This window comes from Molossus molossus, unplaced genomic scaffold, assembly GCF_014108415.1.
Source record: "Molossus molossus isolate mMolMol1 unplaced genomic scaffold, mMolMol1.p scaffold_m16_p_5, whole genome shotgun sequence".
NCBI lineage: Eukaryota > Metazoa > Chordata > Mammalia > Chiroptera > Molossidae > Molossus > Molossus molossus.
This window is the reverse complement of record NW_023425388.1, coordinates 34,494,096-34,513,945: the sequence shown is the minus strand read 5'-3', so window position 1 is coordinate 34,513,945 and position 19,850 is coordinate 34,494,096. Positions and strand designations below refer to the sequence as shown.

General features: G+C 37.2%; 1 protein-coding gene across 1 annotated transcript in view; it reads left to right on the top strand.

Moving 5' to 3' along the window:
* The window catches only part of SERPINI2 (serpin family I member 2), a 47,408-nt gene extending 38,080 nt beyond the window's left edge, over nt 1–9,328 (top strand). Inside the window, exon 10 of the mRNA XM_036243850.1 lies at nt 9,299–9,328. The gene's annotated coding sequence lies outside the window, so the exon portion shown is untranslated. The remainder of the gene's footprint in view (nt 1–9,298) is intronic.
* Nucleotides 9,329–19,850: the final 10,522 nt, after the last annotated feature.

The window sequence follows — 19,850 nt, the reverse complement described above, 5'->3', positions numbered from 1 at the left end:
TAGGTAGGTGTTACTTGTCTTAAAAAAGAAGTTTAAGATGTCATAGAAGAGAATGTAACTTTCTCGTGTGGGTTCAAGTGGAAAACCTCTACTTCTACCAAATATAGTGGCCAACGCATTTCTAAGTTTAAAGTTTTAACCTTCACCTTCAGCTGCAATTAACTCAGTAGTTATAATGGCTCCATATCACAAACGTTAGAAGTAGCTAAAATGTTTACGAAATACATATCGATAATGAGGTAAAATACGTATGAAGTACTTTTCTTTGCCAAAGTATATGAAATTTTTAAGATTCATAACAGTACATAATTTTATGGAATAAAAATATAGTTAAATTAAACCCCTTATAAAAATCTATTACATCACATATATTTTTCCCTCTGTGGGGCAAAATGGCTGTTAACATAGTACTATTTTACAGGAAAACTTGAGATTGGGTTTCACTGACTTCACATAGTTATAATTCATGGCATATTTTGGAGGAGTCTGCTACCTCAGGCCATGGGACCTGAGAGGTCAAAGGACTGTGACAAAGAACAATTACTTTTTTGGGTAAAGTTTATAAAATTCTCCTGAATAAGATGATAAAGATTTAGAAACTTTGAAAAATACAGAGAAAAGTTTAGGCAGATTTTATCAGAGGTCGGTGCTTTGGACCTCTAGAAATAAGATATTTTCCCACAGTGTGGCCTCAGATCACTGAGACATGCTGCGCTGTGGGTCCCGAGACTGACGCCATACAGTGTGGAAAATGGGCCCGTGGTAATCTGTTTGCTCGTAAGAGTTTTTGTTTGTTTGTTTTCTGATTTCCCCCTCCTTTATTTTTGGCTCCTTATGTGATCTTCTCTAAATCTGAAGCCTGAAATCCAAGAGTTCAAAATCTATTTTCTTTCTCTTTTGATACCTCAAGTGATCACCCTAATGGTATGTAAAGAAAGGAAAAGATGACATACTTTTCACTGTCGAACATTATATTTTTGGCTTGTCACCTCAGTTCTCTGGGGCTTCAATTTCCTTGCTTGTATAGTGAAGGATTAGCCAAATCCTATTTAAAGTATTTATGCCAAAGTTCTATGTTTATAAACCTTGGACTGGGCTGGGGGAATGGGTGAAAAAGATGAAGGAATTAAGAAGTACAAATTGGTTGTTAGACTGATGAACCTCAAAGGGAAGGGGGAGGGAGGGCAGGATGAGATAAAGCGAAGAACTTCTATGCATATATGCATAACCAATGGACACTGACTACAGTGTGGGAAAGGCGGGGGGGGGGGATTGAGGAGGGGGAGGTCAATGGAGAAAAAAGGGGGGAGGCATCTGTAATACATTCAGTAATAAACATGGGTTAAAAAAACAAAAACACATCTTTGGAATATGTCATTTGAATCATTGTCTATAAGCAATGTGTTTTTTTCCCCTCATAAAACACATTCCAGAATATACCTCTCACTAAGATCTTGGCCCATTACATATATAATCCTTAACTATTTACAGTTGTTTCTTTGTGAGTTTGAGATTAAATTTATAAAAACAGTACATATAAAACAATTTTATTGTTATGGTGACCTGGCCAGCACTTCATTTCACCCATTGTTGCATTATCTAAGTGGAGTCTTATAATTATTTCTTATCAGTAAAATGTGAGTGGAGATGAGTGTGTCACTTGTGAGCTCAAATGATAAGAAACAGTGTCCCTCTATAACTGCTCGCTTCTTTTGTGCCAGGCAGATGCCAATGCCCAAGGTGACCCTGGCAGCCCTAGAAGATGGCAGAGCCACTGTTAGCCTGGGTTCCTTTATCACTGTGCGTCACAAACCCCCTCGCTTCCTGGCTCAAGGCCGTACCTACTGGCATTGGAGTGTTATATAAGCAAAAGCTTTATTTTCATTGGAATTTGAGGTCTTTGTTAGGGACAAGAATGTTAATTTGGCTCCTTTAACGGGGTGCTTCTATAACAAAACCCAAAGTAAGTGGCATAATCTCAAGTGGGACAGCAATAGCAACAACACAGTTACAGCAGGCTGCAAGGCGGGAGAGCCTGTTAAACTGTGGAAATATTTGCTAAAATTGTTGCCTACGATAACTTGGAAAGAAGACCATGTGCATACTGACCTAGTACCCACCTAGAGACTACATTTCACATCTCTCTTGAACTTGGTAGACTACCAGACCTGTTGTTACTAGGTGGGATATGAACAGAAATGATGTGTGTTACTTCTGGCTACAGTGGTTAGGAAACAAGTTTGTCTACTTTTCTTTATTGTTTGCTCTGTTGGCTGTATTTCAACGTTAAAGATGACCATGGAAGCCTTCAAAGCATCTTGAAGATGACAGAGGCTCCATCAACCTGGGTCCCTGAATGTCTGCATTACCACGTCCAACCTATCCTCTGCCCCCACCACTGAGCAGGGATTCTTCCACGGGACTCTGCTAGGAGTACAAAATATACCATATGTTGTTAGGCCATAGAAACTAGGTATCTAATCTCACCAAAATAATATAATTATGTTCTTAATACATGTTTTCCATGTATTAGCCTGTAGTAGATATTTTCTCATCCTGGTGCTTGACACCTGTTTAAAAAAAGCTCTGGAATGCTATTTTAATTTGCCTAATTCTGTGACAGAAGTTCAGGAATGATGTTCTAGTGTATTTTTCCATGCAAATCGTTCAGCTTCATGAATATCTTTACCAAAAGAGAAAAAAGAATGTAAAATGCAGAAAACTCACTAATGAAGTATTATTCTAGCTGCTACACAGCTCTCTTGACCGAGACTCTTTTTATTATAAAAAAAATCACCCTTTACCTCCTAGTTATTGTGTATGTGTGTGTGTGTGAGTGTATGAGTGTGTGTGTATGTGTGTGTGTGTGTGTAGTGGATGTGGGGTTGTGGAGACTGAAGGTATCTTCTTTAAAGATCTGTCCTGAATAGATTTTTTACTATAAAATTATAAAATTATGCCAACTTACAAAGGGTGAAGATGTGGCCTTGCTAACGATATTTAAAGCATGTGCTTGATGCTTTACAGAAAATGAAAAAAGAAAGGCGGGCCTGAGAAGTTCGCAACAGGCATTTGTGGAAACTACATTTCTAGACTAATCTTCACTCATCTGTACTTGGTCATCCAGCACATCCCCAATCTCCTACCTCGGGTGGTGTCTGTTACAGCTGCTTCCTCTGTCTCAAAATGCCTTTCCACAAAATCTGTCTGTCAAAGCTCTAACTTCGCTCAAGACCAAGTTCAAATATTTTCTTTCCTAAAAAAAAGCCATTCAAGATGCTCTCAATTTCCACTTCTTTCCACTAACACTCTTCCTCGCATCATTCTTTTTTGAGTTGTTCATATAACAATAGGTCCAGGAAGAATTGTGTGTTTTTAAATCACACCATGGTGAGAACTTACTCATCTTTATGTTTCCTGTAGAACCTACGATTCCACTGCATCCTAGCTGATGCTCTATGACGAGTCATCAAACTAAATAAAAAAATAGAACACTTTGTGAGAGTCACCAATTCAGGTGTATGTTTGCCTTATCAGTCTGTATGAGGGCCCCAAAGTTGTAGATCATTGTATAATATAGGGTATGTTTCAACTGTAACAGTGGCTCCAGAAAGAGTGGCTTAAGATGACAAATGTTTGCTTCTCTGTAAAGTAAAAGAAGTCTAGAAGTTGTTAATCTATGGCTTGTAGAGGGTTCCATGTTTTTCAGAGACTCAACCTCCTTCAGTAACTCTATCCCTGTGGTGTAGTGTCTTAATCAACTCAGGTTGCTACAACAAAATGTCATAGACAGGCATTTCGTTCTAACAGTCCTGGACATTGGGCAATTCATAATCAAGGTGTCTTCTATAGGTAACATTTTTACCTGCTTTTCAACAATTTGTTTATAATGTGCTGTGGTGTCAATTTTATTGTGTTTATCCAGCTTGGGTTTTTTGTTCTTAATGTATCCATGGGCTTATTAATTAACATCAAATTTAAACAATTTTGGCCATTATTTTTGCAAATATTTTTTTCTCCCCCACCTCTTTTGGACCTCAAGCACATACATGGTAGACTGCTTTGCATTATCCACAGGACACTGTAGCTTAATTTATGTTTTTCTCTATGCATTGGTTTACATACTTTCCATTATATCTTCAAGTTCAATAATCTTTTCTTTTGTGAGATCCAATATTCACTGAATTCTATTCAGTAAAACTTTCATTTAGATATTATATTTTTAGCTCTACAAATTACTAAGTATTTTCCACCTAGTGATTCCACATCTGGGAATATATCCTAAGAATCCTAAAATACCAATCAGAAGAAATATATGCACCCCTATGTTCATAGTATTATTTACAATAGCCAAGATCTGGAAAAAGCCCAGTGTTCATCAGTCGATGAGTGGATAAAAAAGCTGTGGTACATTTACAAAATGGAATACTACGTGGCTGTAAAAAAATAAGGGACTCTTACCTTTTGTGACAGCATGGATGGACCTGGAGCTTATTATGCGAAGTGAAATAAGCCAGTCAGAGAAAGACAAATACCATATTTTATCTGCATGTGGAATCTAATGAATAAAATAAACTGATGAACAAAATAGAACCAGAGACATGGATACATGGAATGACTGCCAGCTGTCAGAGGGGAGGGGGTGGGGAGAACTGGATGAAAAAATGTGAAGGGATCAGCCAAAGAATACATATGCATAGCCCATGGTCACAGGAAACAGTGTGTTGATGGCCAGAGGAGGGGGGGCGGGCAATGAGGGCTGGATGGAAGTGGGCAAAGAGAGGGTTAATGGGTCATTGGTAGTAGTGTCAACAATAAGAATACATTTTAAAAAGTAAGCATTTTCCATTTTTCTCTAAATTATAATTAGGTTTCTCTTTAAATCTTTGATAGTTATAATAACTCTTTGAAGTCCTTGTGAACTAAATGTATTATCACTGTTATTTTGGGGTCTGTTTTTCTGTTAATTGATTTTCCTTTTATTTACAGATTACATTTTCCATTTCTTCTCATATACAGCATTTTGATTGAATGCAGGGCATTGTTATTATTGTTACTATTATGTTGCTGTGATTTTCTGGATTCTCTTTTTTGCCCTTAAAGAGTGCTGAGTTTTATTTTAGCAGACATAACATTACTTGCAGATCAGCCCGATTTTTTGAAGGCCAAAGAAAGAAAACTCAGCTGTATACTGGGTTAAATCTTGAGAGGAGTTCTGGAAACTGCTGAGCAATTGCTTTTCCCGCTGATTGTTGAAGTCAATAAAAATAGTTATTAATTTTACATCTATGTTTTTTTCACTTTAACTTGACCTTGCCATCACTCATTGAAAAAAGTAGCAAAAATCTAGAACTCAACAGAGAAAACAGAGAGACACATTCCCTCCAGTGCCTTGTGCAGTGATTCACTGAAATTCAGGCAGCCTCCTTCTTAAGTTGATTTCTTTACCCTTAGCATCACCTTGAAGGGTTGTGCATGTGCATAATGGAGGAAATAACAAGGAGATAACTTTAGATATCTTTGTAAATATTGATTTTGGCATGGAACTAATCATCTAAGAACAGATAGAATGTAATTAAGTGAGTTCTACTCCGGTGCGTTCTCAAAAGATGATAAAAGAAAATTTTATTTGATCAAATTATCTAGAGATTATTGAAGAAAGATAATTTGGAAGCTGGAGTGTTTGAACTTTCTTAAGTATACCAACCACAGCTTACATTCTCCTTCTCTGAGAGATTTGTAGAATGCTGTAATTTGATTTTGACTAGTATATTTAATTCTTTATATGCTTACTATACTAGTAGGTTAGGATAAAAATATACAAAAACTGAAAAATGCCAGAGCAGTTCATTTCTATCTGTGAGCATGTTCAAAGGGGAAAAAAAATGTAATGTTAACCATCTAAGATATTTAAGTAAAGTCTGTTACTAATTTATTCATTCTATCTACATGACAGTGAAAAGTCATCAAACTAGTCCACTGATGGATTGATATATAAGCTTTTCCACATCCAACTTGAATTTCCCCGAAGTATTTTATAGTCTGTTCTCTGTGCCTATGTGTCTGTTTCAATTTTGTTTGTTCATTTATTTTGTTCTTTAGATTCCACATGTAAGTAAAATCATAGTGTATTTGTCTTTCTCTGTCTGACTCATTTCACTCAGCACAATGCCTTCTAGGTCCATCCATGCTATGGCAAACAGTAAGATTTCATTTCTTTTATTTATGGCTGAGTGACATTCCGTTGTATGTATGTATCTCAGCTTTTTTATCCACTTGTCTATTGATGAGCACATGGGTTGCTTCTATATCTTGGCTATTGTAAATAATGCTGCAATGAACATAGGGGTGCATATATTCTTTCAAATGAGTGTTTGGAGTTTCTTTAGATATATACCCAGAAGTGAAATTGCTGGGTCATAAGACAGGTCCATTTTTAATTTTTTGAGGACCTTTCATACTTTTTCCACAGTGGCCACATCAAACTGCATTCCTACCAACAAAACACTAGAGTTTCCTTCTCTCCACATCCTCACCAGCACTTGATGTTTGTTGACTTATTGATGCTAGCCATTCTGACAGGTGTGAGGTGACATCCCACTGTGGTATTAATTTGTATTTTGATGATGATTAGTGACATTAAGGAGGGTTGGAGTACTGGGTGCAAAAACTGAAAGGATTAAAACTACAAATTGCCACCCAGCCAGTTTGGCTCAGTGAATTGAGCATTGTCCCGTGGACTGAGAGGTACCAGTTCAATTCCCGGTCAGGGCACATGCCTGGGTTTCGGGTTTGAGCGCCAGCAGGGGGTGTGCAGGAGGCAACCAATAGATGTTTCCCTCTCACATCAATGTTTTTCTTCCTCTTTCTCTAAAATATCTATGAAAACACATTAAAAAAAAACACTACAAATTGCTAGTTACAAAATAGTCACAGCGCTGCAAAGTACAGTACAGAGAATATAGTCAATAGTATTGTAATAGCTGTGTATGGTGCCAGGTGAGTACTGGAAATATTGGGGGAACACTTTGCAAAGTATATGATTATCTAACCATTGTGCCTAAAACTAATACAAAAAATATTAAATGTAAACCAATTAAAAATAGAATAAAATAATATTAATAATTAGCGATTTTAAAATGGGAATGTAATTCTTCCTTCAGAAATTATATTGGTATAAGATGTCCCAAATATGTGGATTTGGTCAGTTCAGTTAAAAGCCACAGAAACTACATTTTTATATAAAATATTTAATTTTTTATTGTATAAAAATCAATTTACTTTGGATTTTTGATTATATAGTTTATAGCAGCACTTCTTAAAGTGCCTGAGACACTATTAAATCAAACTATTTTCATAATAATATTATGAGGTTAATTGCCTCATTACCCTCAGGCTCTCATGAGAGCACATTGAGGTTTCAAGAGGCTACAAACTGTGTGATATTCTAATAGACTGAATGCAGAGACAGACCTGTGACTATTGTCTTCTATTAAATAAGATAGAAAAGAGATATAAAACTATGAAGACCTCCTATTCTTCTCTGTGAATTTTTAAAATTTGGAAAATAGTTTTCTAAAATAAAATGTTATTTATGTTAACATGTAATAAGTTTATTATTACATGTTAACATGAATTAATATAAATGTTTTAATTATTTCATTTTATTTTCCAAAATGTCAAATATTTAGCTTTTTAATATGCCCAATGCTTTGTAAGTGTAAAAAAATATCTTGAAACCAAAAAGTTTGTGAACTCCTAGTGTATACACATAGGGCATGCTGACACAAGAGGGTCAAGCATTTTACACACACACACACACACACACACATCTGGATGGAGGGAGAGTGGCAGCATGAGTCTAGGAAACCAGGACTGTATCACTCTGTGAAATGGGCACATCCCAGTCATAGATATCTGCTCACTGTGGACATCTATTTCAGGTACTACAGGGACCCACCCCCCTCAATATTTTTATCACACCAGAAAAGGAAACAGAATAGCTGTAAAATCTTTTACATGACTATGGCACAGATGGACTACAGAGCAGAATATAACCACAGGGTAGACCACAGAGAATCAATACAAATTTTAAAAATACAGTGTGTGTGTGTGTGTGTGTGTGTGTGTGCACGCGCACACGCGCGTGTGTGTGCCCCCTTTGGGGGGAATATAAAATCATACAAATTGTTTTGTAGAGAACATGCATTAGGAGAAATGCAGGACTCATTTAATTTTTTTCTCCATGTTTGCAGAAATTGTTACAGAGTAAATAAGAAATTTAAGTAATATTTTGTCAAGGCTCTTTGGCTACAGGAACCCTCATGCTGAAACAGGAAAGATGATTCATTTAATGACACAGGGATATTTCGATTACCAAGAAAGTGACTGCAATCAAATTTCAGGAGGGGCCTGAACTTGGAAGTGACTAATATCAACTCTTCAAGATACTATTAAATTATTATCCTTCCTTTTGGAACACTATGGTTTTTAAAAAATGTTTGCTTCTCTCTGGGAATCCCAATAAATTCATTTGTCTCTATAGATTGCTGTTTTTGCTGCTTCATGGATATGGTTAAATGTGACCCACATAAGTTTCCATGTTTATAAGCCAAGTCACCTTCAGAGGCTAGCTAGCATCATCGAATTCCAATTTCACATACTTAAATAATCTGATTGGCTCAAGTTGGGTTATTTCTAGCTCTGATAAAGATAGTTATTGCCTAGAGATATTTGGGAGGTTATGTTCATTAAGGAATATGTTAGTTCTCAGATAAGAGCTTTGTGAGTTGGACAATCACTGTCTTTCACTAGAAATGAGACATGTAAATATATCCAACAGATTTCTACTTATCTCTAGGTAACTTAGTTACCTTACCCAGTGGCTCAGCCAATAGCAAATTCAGCACTTAATCACTGAAGCTTTGATAACTGGTGTAAACTCTTTCTTTATGTATCATTGTAGGTAACTGTTTTGATAGAAATCCCCTGGACAATTCTCTTGATGAAACTTGAGGCTCCCTAAGCGATTGTTGTATCGTAATCACATTTCTTTCTTTGGGCACTGGACTCTCACCTAAATTAATCAAAACCTACATATAAATGGGGGCAGATGCGACCTGAGAACATAACTGTGGGTAAGAGTGGGTCTGAAATGAAAGCACATAGTTGGGATCAATTCTTACAGTATTCTGTGCAGAATGTTCGTTGTCAGAATGCCTCATCACTGTTGATGATGTTAGAACTACAACGATTGCACTCATCACGTCAAAAGCCTAATGCTATCCTGTCCTTACAGCCTGAGTCAATTGGACGTGCACCATCTGGTCTGACATGCGACAATGGGCCTTTCCTGGAACAGCCCAAATATGGACCTAACGGAATGTGGTCTACTCACTTTCGATTCTGTCTAGAATGCTGAGGAAACGTAACAGTTGACTCTCTTCTTCGGCCATGCACTGTATCTTTTGTTCCTCTGTCCATGGGAGGAATTTAAAGTGGCACTCAAGCTTGCCTGTATCTTACCAGTACTCTCTTATTGTGTCTCTATGTAAGTACCCACTTAATTAAAGGGGAAAAGTAATTTCAGTAGCTTTACACTTGGGACTAGGAAGTTGGATCTTAATTAGACTAATTTAATAACTAGGGCAATATGACATATGCTTCAGTGATGGCACTTTTTATACCCATTCATTTGCAATCTACCTCGTCGATGCTTATCATGGTTGTGGCCAGAAATAATTTCTTCCTCATCCTGAACAGATCCTAGGGACCTGATGTGGTGTTATTAATCTCCATGCCATCACATAACATAGCTAACAATGGATGTATTCAAAAGGATACTTTCTGAAAGACTGAAATCAGGTGGCAGTATCAGGAAACAGCACTAGAGTCCAACTCCCAAATCTCCTGGCTGCCTACTACTGCCCTAGATTCAGTATCACCCCTAGACCTAGGCAAGAGAGTTTGGGTCCCATGATATAAACCTTCTCTGACAGGCCTTTTGTCGAAGGAGTTAAAGTCTGCAAAACCAAGGGGTGTGTCCATCTGGAGCTTGGGCCTCTCTCTTCTCAACAATGCTTTGGATACCTGAAATCCTAGAGTTCATTTCCTAAACAGCCCCAAGCCAGCTCCCAAAGTTTGCAGTGTATTCCTAGTTTGTTCTCTCTAAGAAGTATTCCACTCTAATATCCAAAAAAAGGGCCAAAGGACTGGTGTTTATAGGGACAGAGATGGAAGTAAAGGTTGGGATGGGCATGCAACCAAACTCCTCTCAGAGTGAGTTAGAGGCAGAGATGGGAGAGAAAGAAGTGGATTATTTCCTTCAGGGGACAAGGGTCTGGCTCTCCTTATGCTGAAGTTTTATTGCAAAACTCCAACAAATTCAAGAATTCTAAATTCAAACCTGGTTTATTGTGAAGGTTTATGTACAAAACTAGAATAGACATACTTTCTTTACTTTTTTGGCTTGATTTATAACTTTTAAATACTTAGACATATGGTATGTAGGCTTCTTTTATACTCTTTTTAGGTACCCACAAATGTTAGGGGTCAGCATGCCCAGATTCTTAGAAGTTTCCAGAAAAATACAAAAGCTTTATTAATATATGATTTTGCTCTAACTCTAAAGTATTTGTTTTATAGGCTGAGCTGGACAGGAAGAGACAAAAACAAAATCCTCTGGCTTATGATAAAATAGCTTAATCTGGAATCAAACCAGGCAGAGCAGTTTGATTACGCCTCTCCCAAACAGAGAGCTGCATTCACCCTTTATATTTAATCTTCAAAAGCGAAGGAAGGTGAATCTAAGGAAATGCCTGACAAAAGAGAGTGGAGGAGACAGGGTTCACTTTAAGACTCAGGAAATAGCAGACTAAAACCATCCATTCTAAGATCCTGTGTCTGAGAACTATCCTGGGTCCTGATATTTTCTCTACACTTGGTTATGATTTCTATTAGTGAAGAGGAACTGAAAATGACCAGTGTGGTATTAATTTTATTTCTTGGGCATATATTAAGTTAAAAAAGTATATGCCCTGGCTGGTTTGGCTCAGTGGTTGGAGCGTTGGCCTGCAGACCAGAGTCCCGGGTTTGGTTCCTGCTAGGGGCTTGTACCAAAAATTTAAAAAAAGGGTATAGATTAAATATTTTCTTCCATGATTTGTTTTGCTGTTATGATCAATCCCAGAACAAAAATCACTTTCAAGGGTTGTTATATGGATATTGAGACTTGGCAAACCAAATATACAGCTGCAGATAAGATTATTGTACATAGAGCACCCTGAAATATGCTCTTAAGCATTGCCCTTTAGTGAATAATGCTTCAATGAGGTTATTATCTGCCCAGGTGTGCCTTAACATACACAAAAACAACTTTAGATGATGCTCCAGGGAGAGCCACAATTGTTATTACACAGTGTCCATGCAGCAGCATTCATGTTAGAGATTCAAATCTCTTATTATAGCTCATCTGGTAAATTAATCCTGCAGTCTTTTTTTTTAAGCCTGAAGGAATCTCACCATTCGTGCAGTTTTATGGCACTTAATATTAAAGCACAGTTCAGATGTCAATAAAGCTAGCAATGCCAATATTATTCACTGCTGATCTTCTGATGAACTGCCACGTTTTCTGGCAGGTCAGAATGTGGAAGCATTAACCATATGGTCTGCTTCAGGCTTGACATTGTATGGAGCCATCAGCAATGCTAGTGCTCATAAAGCCTAACCTTTGCAGGGCTCGCCCTGTGTGTAAACAGGTTAGGTGGCTGCCTGTGGGACATGATGTTAGAGGCTACAAACCCTTTCTATTCCCAATATCTTGTGTGTGTGTGTGTATGTGTGTGTGTGTGAATCTTTATTTTTTATTATTTTATTTTTTCCATCACCAATTATCCCTTCTATGCCCTCTTCCACCTCTACCCCACCTCCACCCCTTCAATGACCACACTGTTGTCCATGTCTATGAGTTCTCTCTTTTTCTTTTTTCTTACCCCTTACTTGCCCCCCACCAGAGCTGCCTACCTGCTCTCTATCTATGACTCTGTCTGTCTCTGTTTTACTTGGTAGTCAGTTTGTTCATTAAATTCCACATATAAGTGAAATTATGTGGTACTTGTCTTCCTCTGACTGGCTTATTTCACTTAGCATACTGTTCTCCAGGTCCATCCATGCTGTTGCAAAGGGTAAACATCTACTCTGCACCTATCTTTGTCCTAAAACCCATGCTAAATGCTAGAACTAGAAAGCCATAATTTCTGCAAAGCCATTGGTGCTGTTAGAGTAGCAGGCATGGTTGACTTGCCAAGATGTGGAGAATTCTTGCAGTAGAGATGCTCCTTGTCATTAAGTAACTAGGTCTCTGTGCTGCTTGAGTTAAAAATGCAAACATGGGAAGTAAAACTCACTGGTCTATTAACATTTGTATCAATTAGGTAAGGGTTAAGTAGGTCCCAAATACAGAGGCTTTAAAAGATCTGTCAGTTTCCAGGCAATGACTTCATGGACATGATCAAAACTGAATTGCAGATACGCCCCAGTTCTTGCTCAAGGCAAGGGAAATGGAACAGATGTCAAGGGCAAACAATTTTATCTTAAACCAATGAGGTAAACATTGCACTTATCATTTCCACTCTCATTCCCTTAATGATAACTAAGTCACAGCGCAGAGACAGCTGCAAAGGAGTCTGGGAACCATAGTCTCTAGCTAGGTGGCCACACATCCACTTTGAATTCTATTACTATGAAGAAGAGGAGTATGGATTTTGATAGATAACCAGAAGTCTCCACCACAAAATCATTCAAAGCATCAGCATTTTCTCTATCGTCTACTCAGTAAAGTAGCTATTGCTTTAGTAAAATCGTGAAGTTATAGGGCATAAAACAGGAATTTTTATTTTTATTTTTTATCCTCACCCGAGGATATTTTTCCATTTTTTGTACAGATAGAGTGGGAGGGAGAGAAAGGAAGGGAGAGAGAGACAGAAACATCGACGTGAAGGGACACATCGAGTGGCTGCCACCCGCAAGACCAACCAGGGCCAGGGACAAACTGCAACCAAAGTACATGCCCTTAGCAGGAACTGAACCCGGGTCTCTCCGGACCGCAGGCCGACGCTCTAACCGCTGAGCCAAACCGGCCAGGGCTAAAACAGGAATATTTTTAATGAGGAGAGTGTGAACGGCACTTTGCAGGCTAGTTGGGCCTGACTGTGAGTTGAATGTAAAGACTCTAGTTGTCTAAGATAAGCTTGGAGAAGACGGCAGTCAAAGATCAACTTAGAGGCACCGTGAGGGACAGCCGGGGGCACAATGGAAATGTTACATTGAGATGTAGTCTGACCAGGTCAAGAGCTTCCCAGAGCAGTCTACAGGCCCATCAGTGATTATAGTACTCATGGATTCCATTTTTGCACACAATATTATACCTATATTTGCCTCTCTGATTAGAAAAGTCATATAGGTATGAACATTATGTTTGGGCATTTTACGTATAAAATATTTTAGTATCAGAAAAATAATTTTAAATGAATGTATCTATGAGAGATTTTACACTTTTGTCTTTCTTGTATCCTTATTTGGAGTTTTTTAAAGAGAAATTTAAAATATATACCGAGGATCTTAAGTATATATTTATATTTATTCATGTAAGAGTTTTGAAATGCTTGGGATTCTGTATTTATGTGATGATTTGGCGCCACCCAGCAGACCAAGCAAACATTGACTTTGTGGCTACTTGTGAAACACAGGCTGAGAGAGGAGCCAGCTGGCTTGAAGGCGTTTTCAGTGGTGGACAGAGGGGAGCTTCCAGTAAAACAGCCTGTCCTCATGCTGGTAAGAGTAGGATGTCCGGCCATTCGGACACTACTACAAAGATCCGAAAACTGATCTTTTGAGTTAGATTATTACTTTGCAAGTGTCAATTCCTACGCACAAAATTTAAATTTTTGTATCTTGCGCAATTCCCTTTCCTCACTTACTTTTCAGGAATAAAGTTAAGGTTTGGCTCTTTATTGCCACTTTTCGTAGTCTTTCCACTCATTTCACCTTATTCCCAGAGATCAAAAGGGGACCCGGAGAGAGTTTACTAATTTGCAGTGAAATCTGAATTGCAAGACAATCTGGTGCTCAGATCTGAGATTGTCCTAAGGAGAAACATGTTATTTATGGGACTATACTTTAGATTTTCTAGCATTTAGATATTTTCCACACACCATTTCAATCTCATGAGATCCCGGGAGATTATCTCCATTGTATACATTACCAAGAAAGGTGTATTCAACGTTTTCACTGCTTGTTGTGAAAAATATAAGTATGCTTTTGCCTGAATTACCTTGAAGTGTTTTTCACATTCTGCTTTATAAATGCACACCTTTCCCAGAAACTTCACACAGCGAGTGCTGCTCATAAAAAGATGTTATTAAGGGCTAATTATCTCTGAAGATGTCACTTAGGTTGAAAATCTACATAACATTAAAGAAACTATGATAATCTCTCCAGTGGGGAAGAATTTATTGGTCAGTTTAGCTGAAGAAAATGCCTCCTGCATCTTTCTTATGGCTTTTAGTAGTCTTTTTAATTATTGATGACACAGACTCAACAGGAATGCCTTCTCTGATCACTAAGTTCAGGTCGATAGTTCCTACACTATTTAAAAGTCAAGCTCCCTGAAAAAATAATCTATACACACTTTTTCTTTACCTGTATTTTTCATTCAGTCCACGTCTTCACAAAAGCTATTTTATTGCAGATGGGAGAAATCTGTTCACCAAATTCGATGAATGCACTTAGTCTTCACCTTCTTGCAGCATTTAGCTCCCTTGGACACTCTTTTCTTCTTAAATGAATCTCTCTCCTCAGTTTTTGGGACATACTTTTTCTGGTTATCATCTATCTCATCTTTTCCTGTTTTGCCTCCATTGCTGATTCCTCCTCCTCCACCCAACCTCTCTATGTCAGAGTTCAAGGGTTCTCTCTGTGTCCTTTTATCTGTGCTTATTGGGTTATTTAAACGTTGCCAGTAACTTCAAGCACTTGCAACTACCTTTAACTTGACCTCTTTCCTGTCTTCCAGTCCCACATATCAATTGCCCAGTGGACTTTTCCAACAGTGTCTCGCACACATTATAAAGATGTCTAAAAGCGACTCATTGCCTTTCTTCTCGGAGAGATTCTCCTCCTTCACCCCATTTTGATGGAAAGCATCCATTCAGTCTCCTAGAAAGAATCCTTGTAAACTCTAGATGTCTTCCTATCGCCACCTCCCACCTGAGCCAAACATCCAAGAGGTGACAGTTTTTACATTTGCAAAACAAATATACATCCAGTTTATTACCTTCTCTCTATCCTCACAGTTTTTTGTTTGTTTTTTTTTTAAATTAATTCAGGTCATCATCTCTTCCTAGATTACTATAATGACTGCTAATTAGTTCTCTCTCTCTCTCTCTCTCTCTCTCTCTCTCTCTCCACACGTATACATTCTCCTTTCTTCAATACTTCCTTGACAATTCCACCAGAGTGAAAAATGCAAATCTAATCATATTATTTTGGTATCAAAAAGTTGTTCTATTGATTATGGACAGAAAACGTGTTGAAATCTGCTACGATAAGTTTGTCCATTTCTCCCTGCAAGAATAATAAAGTCTCCTGTGGATTTGTCTATATTTTGTTTGTGTAAAGTTTTACTTCACTTAGTTTTAAGCTCTATTATTGGGAGCATGCAGATTAAGAAACATTATGTCTTTTTGGTGAATTGATTTATTTATCAAGTATTATACTCCTTGTTTTGGAGTCTACATTGTCAGATATTAACATAGCCACACCGGGTCTCTTCTGATTGGAGTGTGCATAGTATATATTTTTCCATCCTTTTACTTTCAACCTATCTATGTTGCATTTACATTGCAGTTTTTATAGAGAATATATTATTAGTGTATTATTGTTTTTTAATTGCTGCTGGTTACTATTAGGAATTGTTTTTAATATCCTTGGACAATATCACCTTTTCTTCGGCATGCGTATTTCATTTACATTGAATGTAATTATTGATATGATTCGTTTGAAGTTTAACATAGTATTTTTATTTATTTATTTTTATTGTTGACACTGAAACAGCTGTCCTCCATTATCCCCTTTGTTGGCCCCCTCCATCCTGCCCACACTTCCTCCTCCCCTGGCTTTCATCACACTGTTTTGTGTCCATGGGCTATGCGCATATATTCTTTGGCTAATCTCTTCAACTTCTTTTATCTAGACCCTCTCAACACCCTCCCCTCTGACATCTGTCAGTCTGTTCCATGTATCCATGCCTCTGGTTCTATATTGTTTGTCAGTTTACTTTGCTCACTATAATCCACATATACGTGCGATCATATGGTATTTGTCTTTACACGACTAGTTTCTTTCACTTAGCGTAATAACAACACCCAGGTCCATATGTGCTGTCACAACAAAAAAGAGTTCTGTTTCTTGTATGGCTGCGTAGTATTTCATTGTGTAAATGTACCACAGTTTTTTTTATCCACTGTAACATATTATTTTTATTTTCCATTTGTTTCTTGTGTTTTTCCTTTAATTTTACTTTCCTTTTTCTTTCAATTTTTATTTATTTTTGTTACAGACGTTTCTCCTTCCCCCCGCCATATACCCTCTATCCCATTCTGCTCCCCCAACCCCCCAGCATTGTTGTCTATGTCCATTGGTTATGCATGCATGCATATAAGTTTTTTGGTTTATCTCATCCATCCCCTCCACCCCCCTCCTCTGAAGTCTGACAGTCTGAACCATACTCCTTTCTATGTCTCTGGGTCTACTTTGTTTATCAGCTTATTTTGTTCATTATATTTCACAAATTCTCTACACCCTCGCCAGCACTTGTTGTTTGATGATTTGTTGATGATTTGTTGTTTGATGATTTGTACTTGTTTCAATTTGCATCTCTCTGATGATTAGTGACGTTGAGCATTTCTTCATGTGTCTCTTGGCTTTTTGTATGTCCTTTTTGGAGTGGTGTCTATTTAGGTCCTCTGCCCAATTTTTAATTGGGTTCTTTGTCTTCCTTTTGTTGAGTTGTATGAGTACTCTATACATATTGGAAATTAACCCTTTATCTGATGTATCATTGGCAGTTATGCTCTCCCATTTAGTGGTTTCCCTTTCCATTTTGATGGCTGCTTCTTTTGCTGTGCAGAAGCTTTTTAGTCTGATGTGGTCCCATGTGTTCATTTTTTCCTTTGTTTCTTTTGTCTTACATGTTGTATCAGTAAAAATTATGCTGTGTACAATGTCTGAACTTTTGTTGTCTACATTTTCTTCTAGGATTTTTATGGATTCATAAGTCACATTTAAGTCTTTTATCCATTTTGAGCTTATTCTTGTGTATGGTATAATTTGGTGGTCTAGTTTCATTTTTTTTTGCATGTTGCTGTCCAATTTTCCCAGCACCATTTACTGAAGAGGCTGTCTTTACTCCATTGTATGCTCTTGCCACCTTTGTCAAATATTAATTGAGCATAATGTCTTGGGTCAATTTCTGGGTTTTCTGTTCTGTCTTATTCATCTATAAGCCTGTTCTTGCACCAGTACCAGGCTCTTTTTATTACAATGGCTTTGTAGTATAGCATGATAACCAGTATTATGATCTCTCCTCTTTTGTTCTTCTTTTTCAAGATTGCTGTGGCTATGTTGGGTTCCATATAAACTTTTGGAGTGTTTGTTCTAGTTCTGTAAAATATGTTGTTGGTATTTTGACGAACATTGCATTGAATCTATAGAGTGCATTGGGTAGTATGGCCATTTTAATTATGTTAATATGTCCAATCCATGAACAAGGTACGTGCTTCCACTTTTTTATATCTTCCTCTATTTGTTTTTTCAATGTCCTATAGTTTTCTGCAAATAGGTCTTATACTTCTTTGGTTAAGTTTATTCCTAGGTTTTTAAGTTTTTTTTGCCACCATGGTAAATGGGATTGTTTTTTTAGTTTCTCTTTCTGTGAGTTCATTGTTGGTGTATAAGAATGCTGTTCATTTCTTGATGTTAATTTTGTAGCCTGTTACCTTGCCAAATTTGTTTATTAAATCTAGTAGATGTTTGATGGAGCTTTTAGGGTTTTCTATGTACAGTATCATGTCATCTGCAAATAATGACAGTTTCACTTCCTCCTTTCCATCTTGGATCCCTTTTATTTTTTCTTCATGTCTAATTGCTGTGGCTAAGACTTCCAGTACTATGTTAAATAAGAATGGCGAAAGTGGGCATCCTTATTTTATTCCTGTTCTTAACAGAAACGCTTTCAGTTTTTGCCCATTGAATATAATGTTGGCTGTAGGTTTTTCTTATATGGTCTTTATTTTGTCAAGATATGATCCCTCTATTCCCTCATTGCTGAGCATTTTTATCAGAAATGGGAGCTGGATTTTGTCAAATGCTTTTTCAGCATGTATTGATATGATCATATGGTTTTTATCTTTCATTTTCTTTATGTGGTGTATCACATTTATTGATATGCAAATATTGTACCACCCTTGCATCCCTGGGATGAATCCCACTTGGTCATGGTAAATAATTTTTTTTATGTATTGCTGGATCTTATTTGCTAATATTTTGTTAAGGATTTTGGCATCTATGTTCATCAGGGATATTGGCCTGTAGTTTTTTTTTTGTTTGTTTTGTAGTGTCTTCATCTGGTTTTGGAATTAGAATTATGCTGGCCTCATACAACGAGTTTGGAAGTCTTTCTTCTTCTTGAATTTTTTGAAATAGTTTGAGGAGAATGGGTGTTAGTTCATCTTTGGATGTTCAGTAAAACTCCCCTTTGAAGCTGTCTGGGCCTGGGCTTTTGTTTGCTGAGAGAGTCTTGATTACATTTTCAATTTCCTTAGTTGTTATTGGTCTGTTCAAGTTTTCTATCTCTTCCTGGTTCAGTTTTGGGAGACTATGTGTTTCTAGAAATTTGTCCATCTTGCTTAGATTGTCCAATTAGTTGCCGTATAATTGTTTGTAGTATTTGTTAGTGATCTTTTGTATTTCTGTGATGTCAGGTGTTACTTTTCTTCTTTCATTTCTAATTTTGTGTATTTGGGTCTTCTCTCTTTGTTTCTTGGTGAGTCTAGCTAAGGGTCCATCAGTCTTGTTTATCTTTTGAAAAAAGTAGCTCTTTGTTTCATTGATCTTTCGAATATTTTTTTGTGTGTCTCTATGTTTTTTTATTTCTGCTCTGCTCTTTACTATTTCTTTCTGTCTACTTTCTCTGGGGTTTTCTTTTTGTTTGCTTTCTAGTTCTTTAAGTTGTGAGGCTAGATGTCAATTAGGAAGTTTTCTTGTTGCTTGAGGTAGGCTTGTAGTGCTATGAACTTCCCCATCAGGACTGCTTTGGCTGTGTCCCATAAATTTTGTGTTGTTTTGTGTTCATTTTCATTGGCTTCAAGGAATTTTTAAATTTCTTCCTTGATCTCCTTGATAACCCATTCATTGTTTAATAACATGTTATTTATCCTCCATGTGTTCAAATGTCTTTGCGTGTTTTTCTTGTAATTGATTTCTAGCTTCATGCCATTGTGATCTGAGAAGATGCTTGATACGATTTCAATCTCTTTGAACTTGTAGAAACTTAGTTTGTGTCCTAACATGTGGTTTATCTTTGAGAATGTTCCATGTGCACTTGAGAAGAATGTGAATTCTGTGGTTTTGGGGTGTAATTCTCTGTAGATATCTATTAAATCCATTTGATCTAGTGCACCATTTCGCTAATAAAGAGTCTCTATTTCTTTGTTAAATTTCATCTAGACGATCTATCCAGTAATATCAGCAGGGTGTTGACGTCACCTGCTATGATTGTATTGCTATCCAATTTT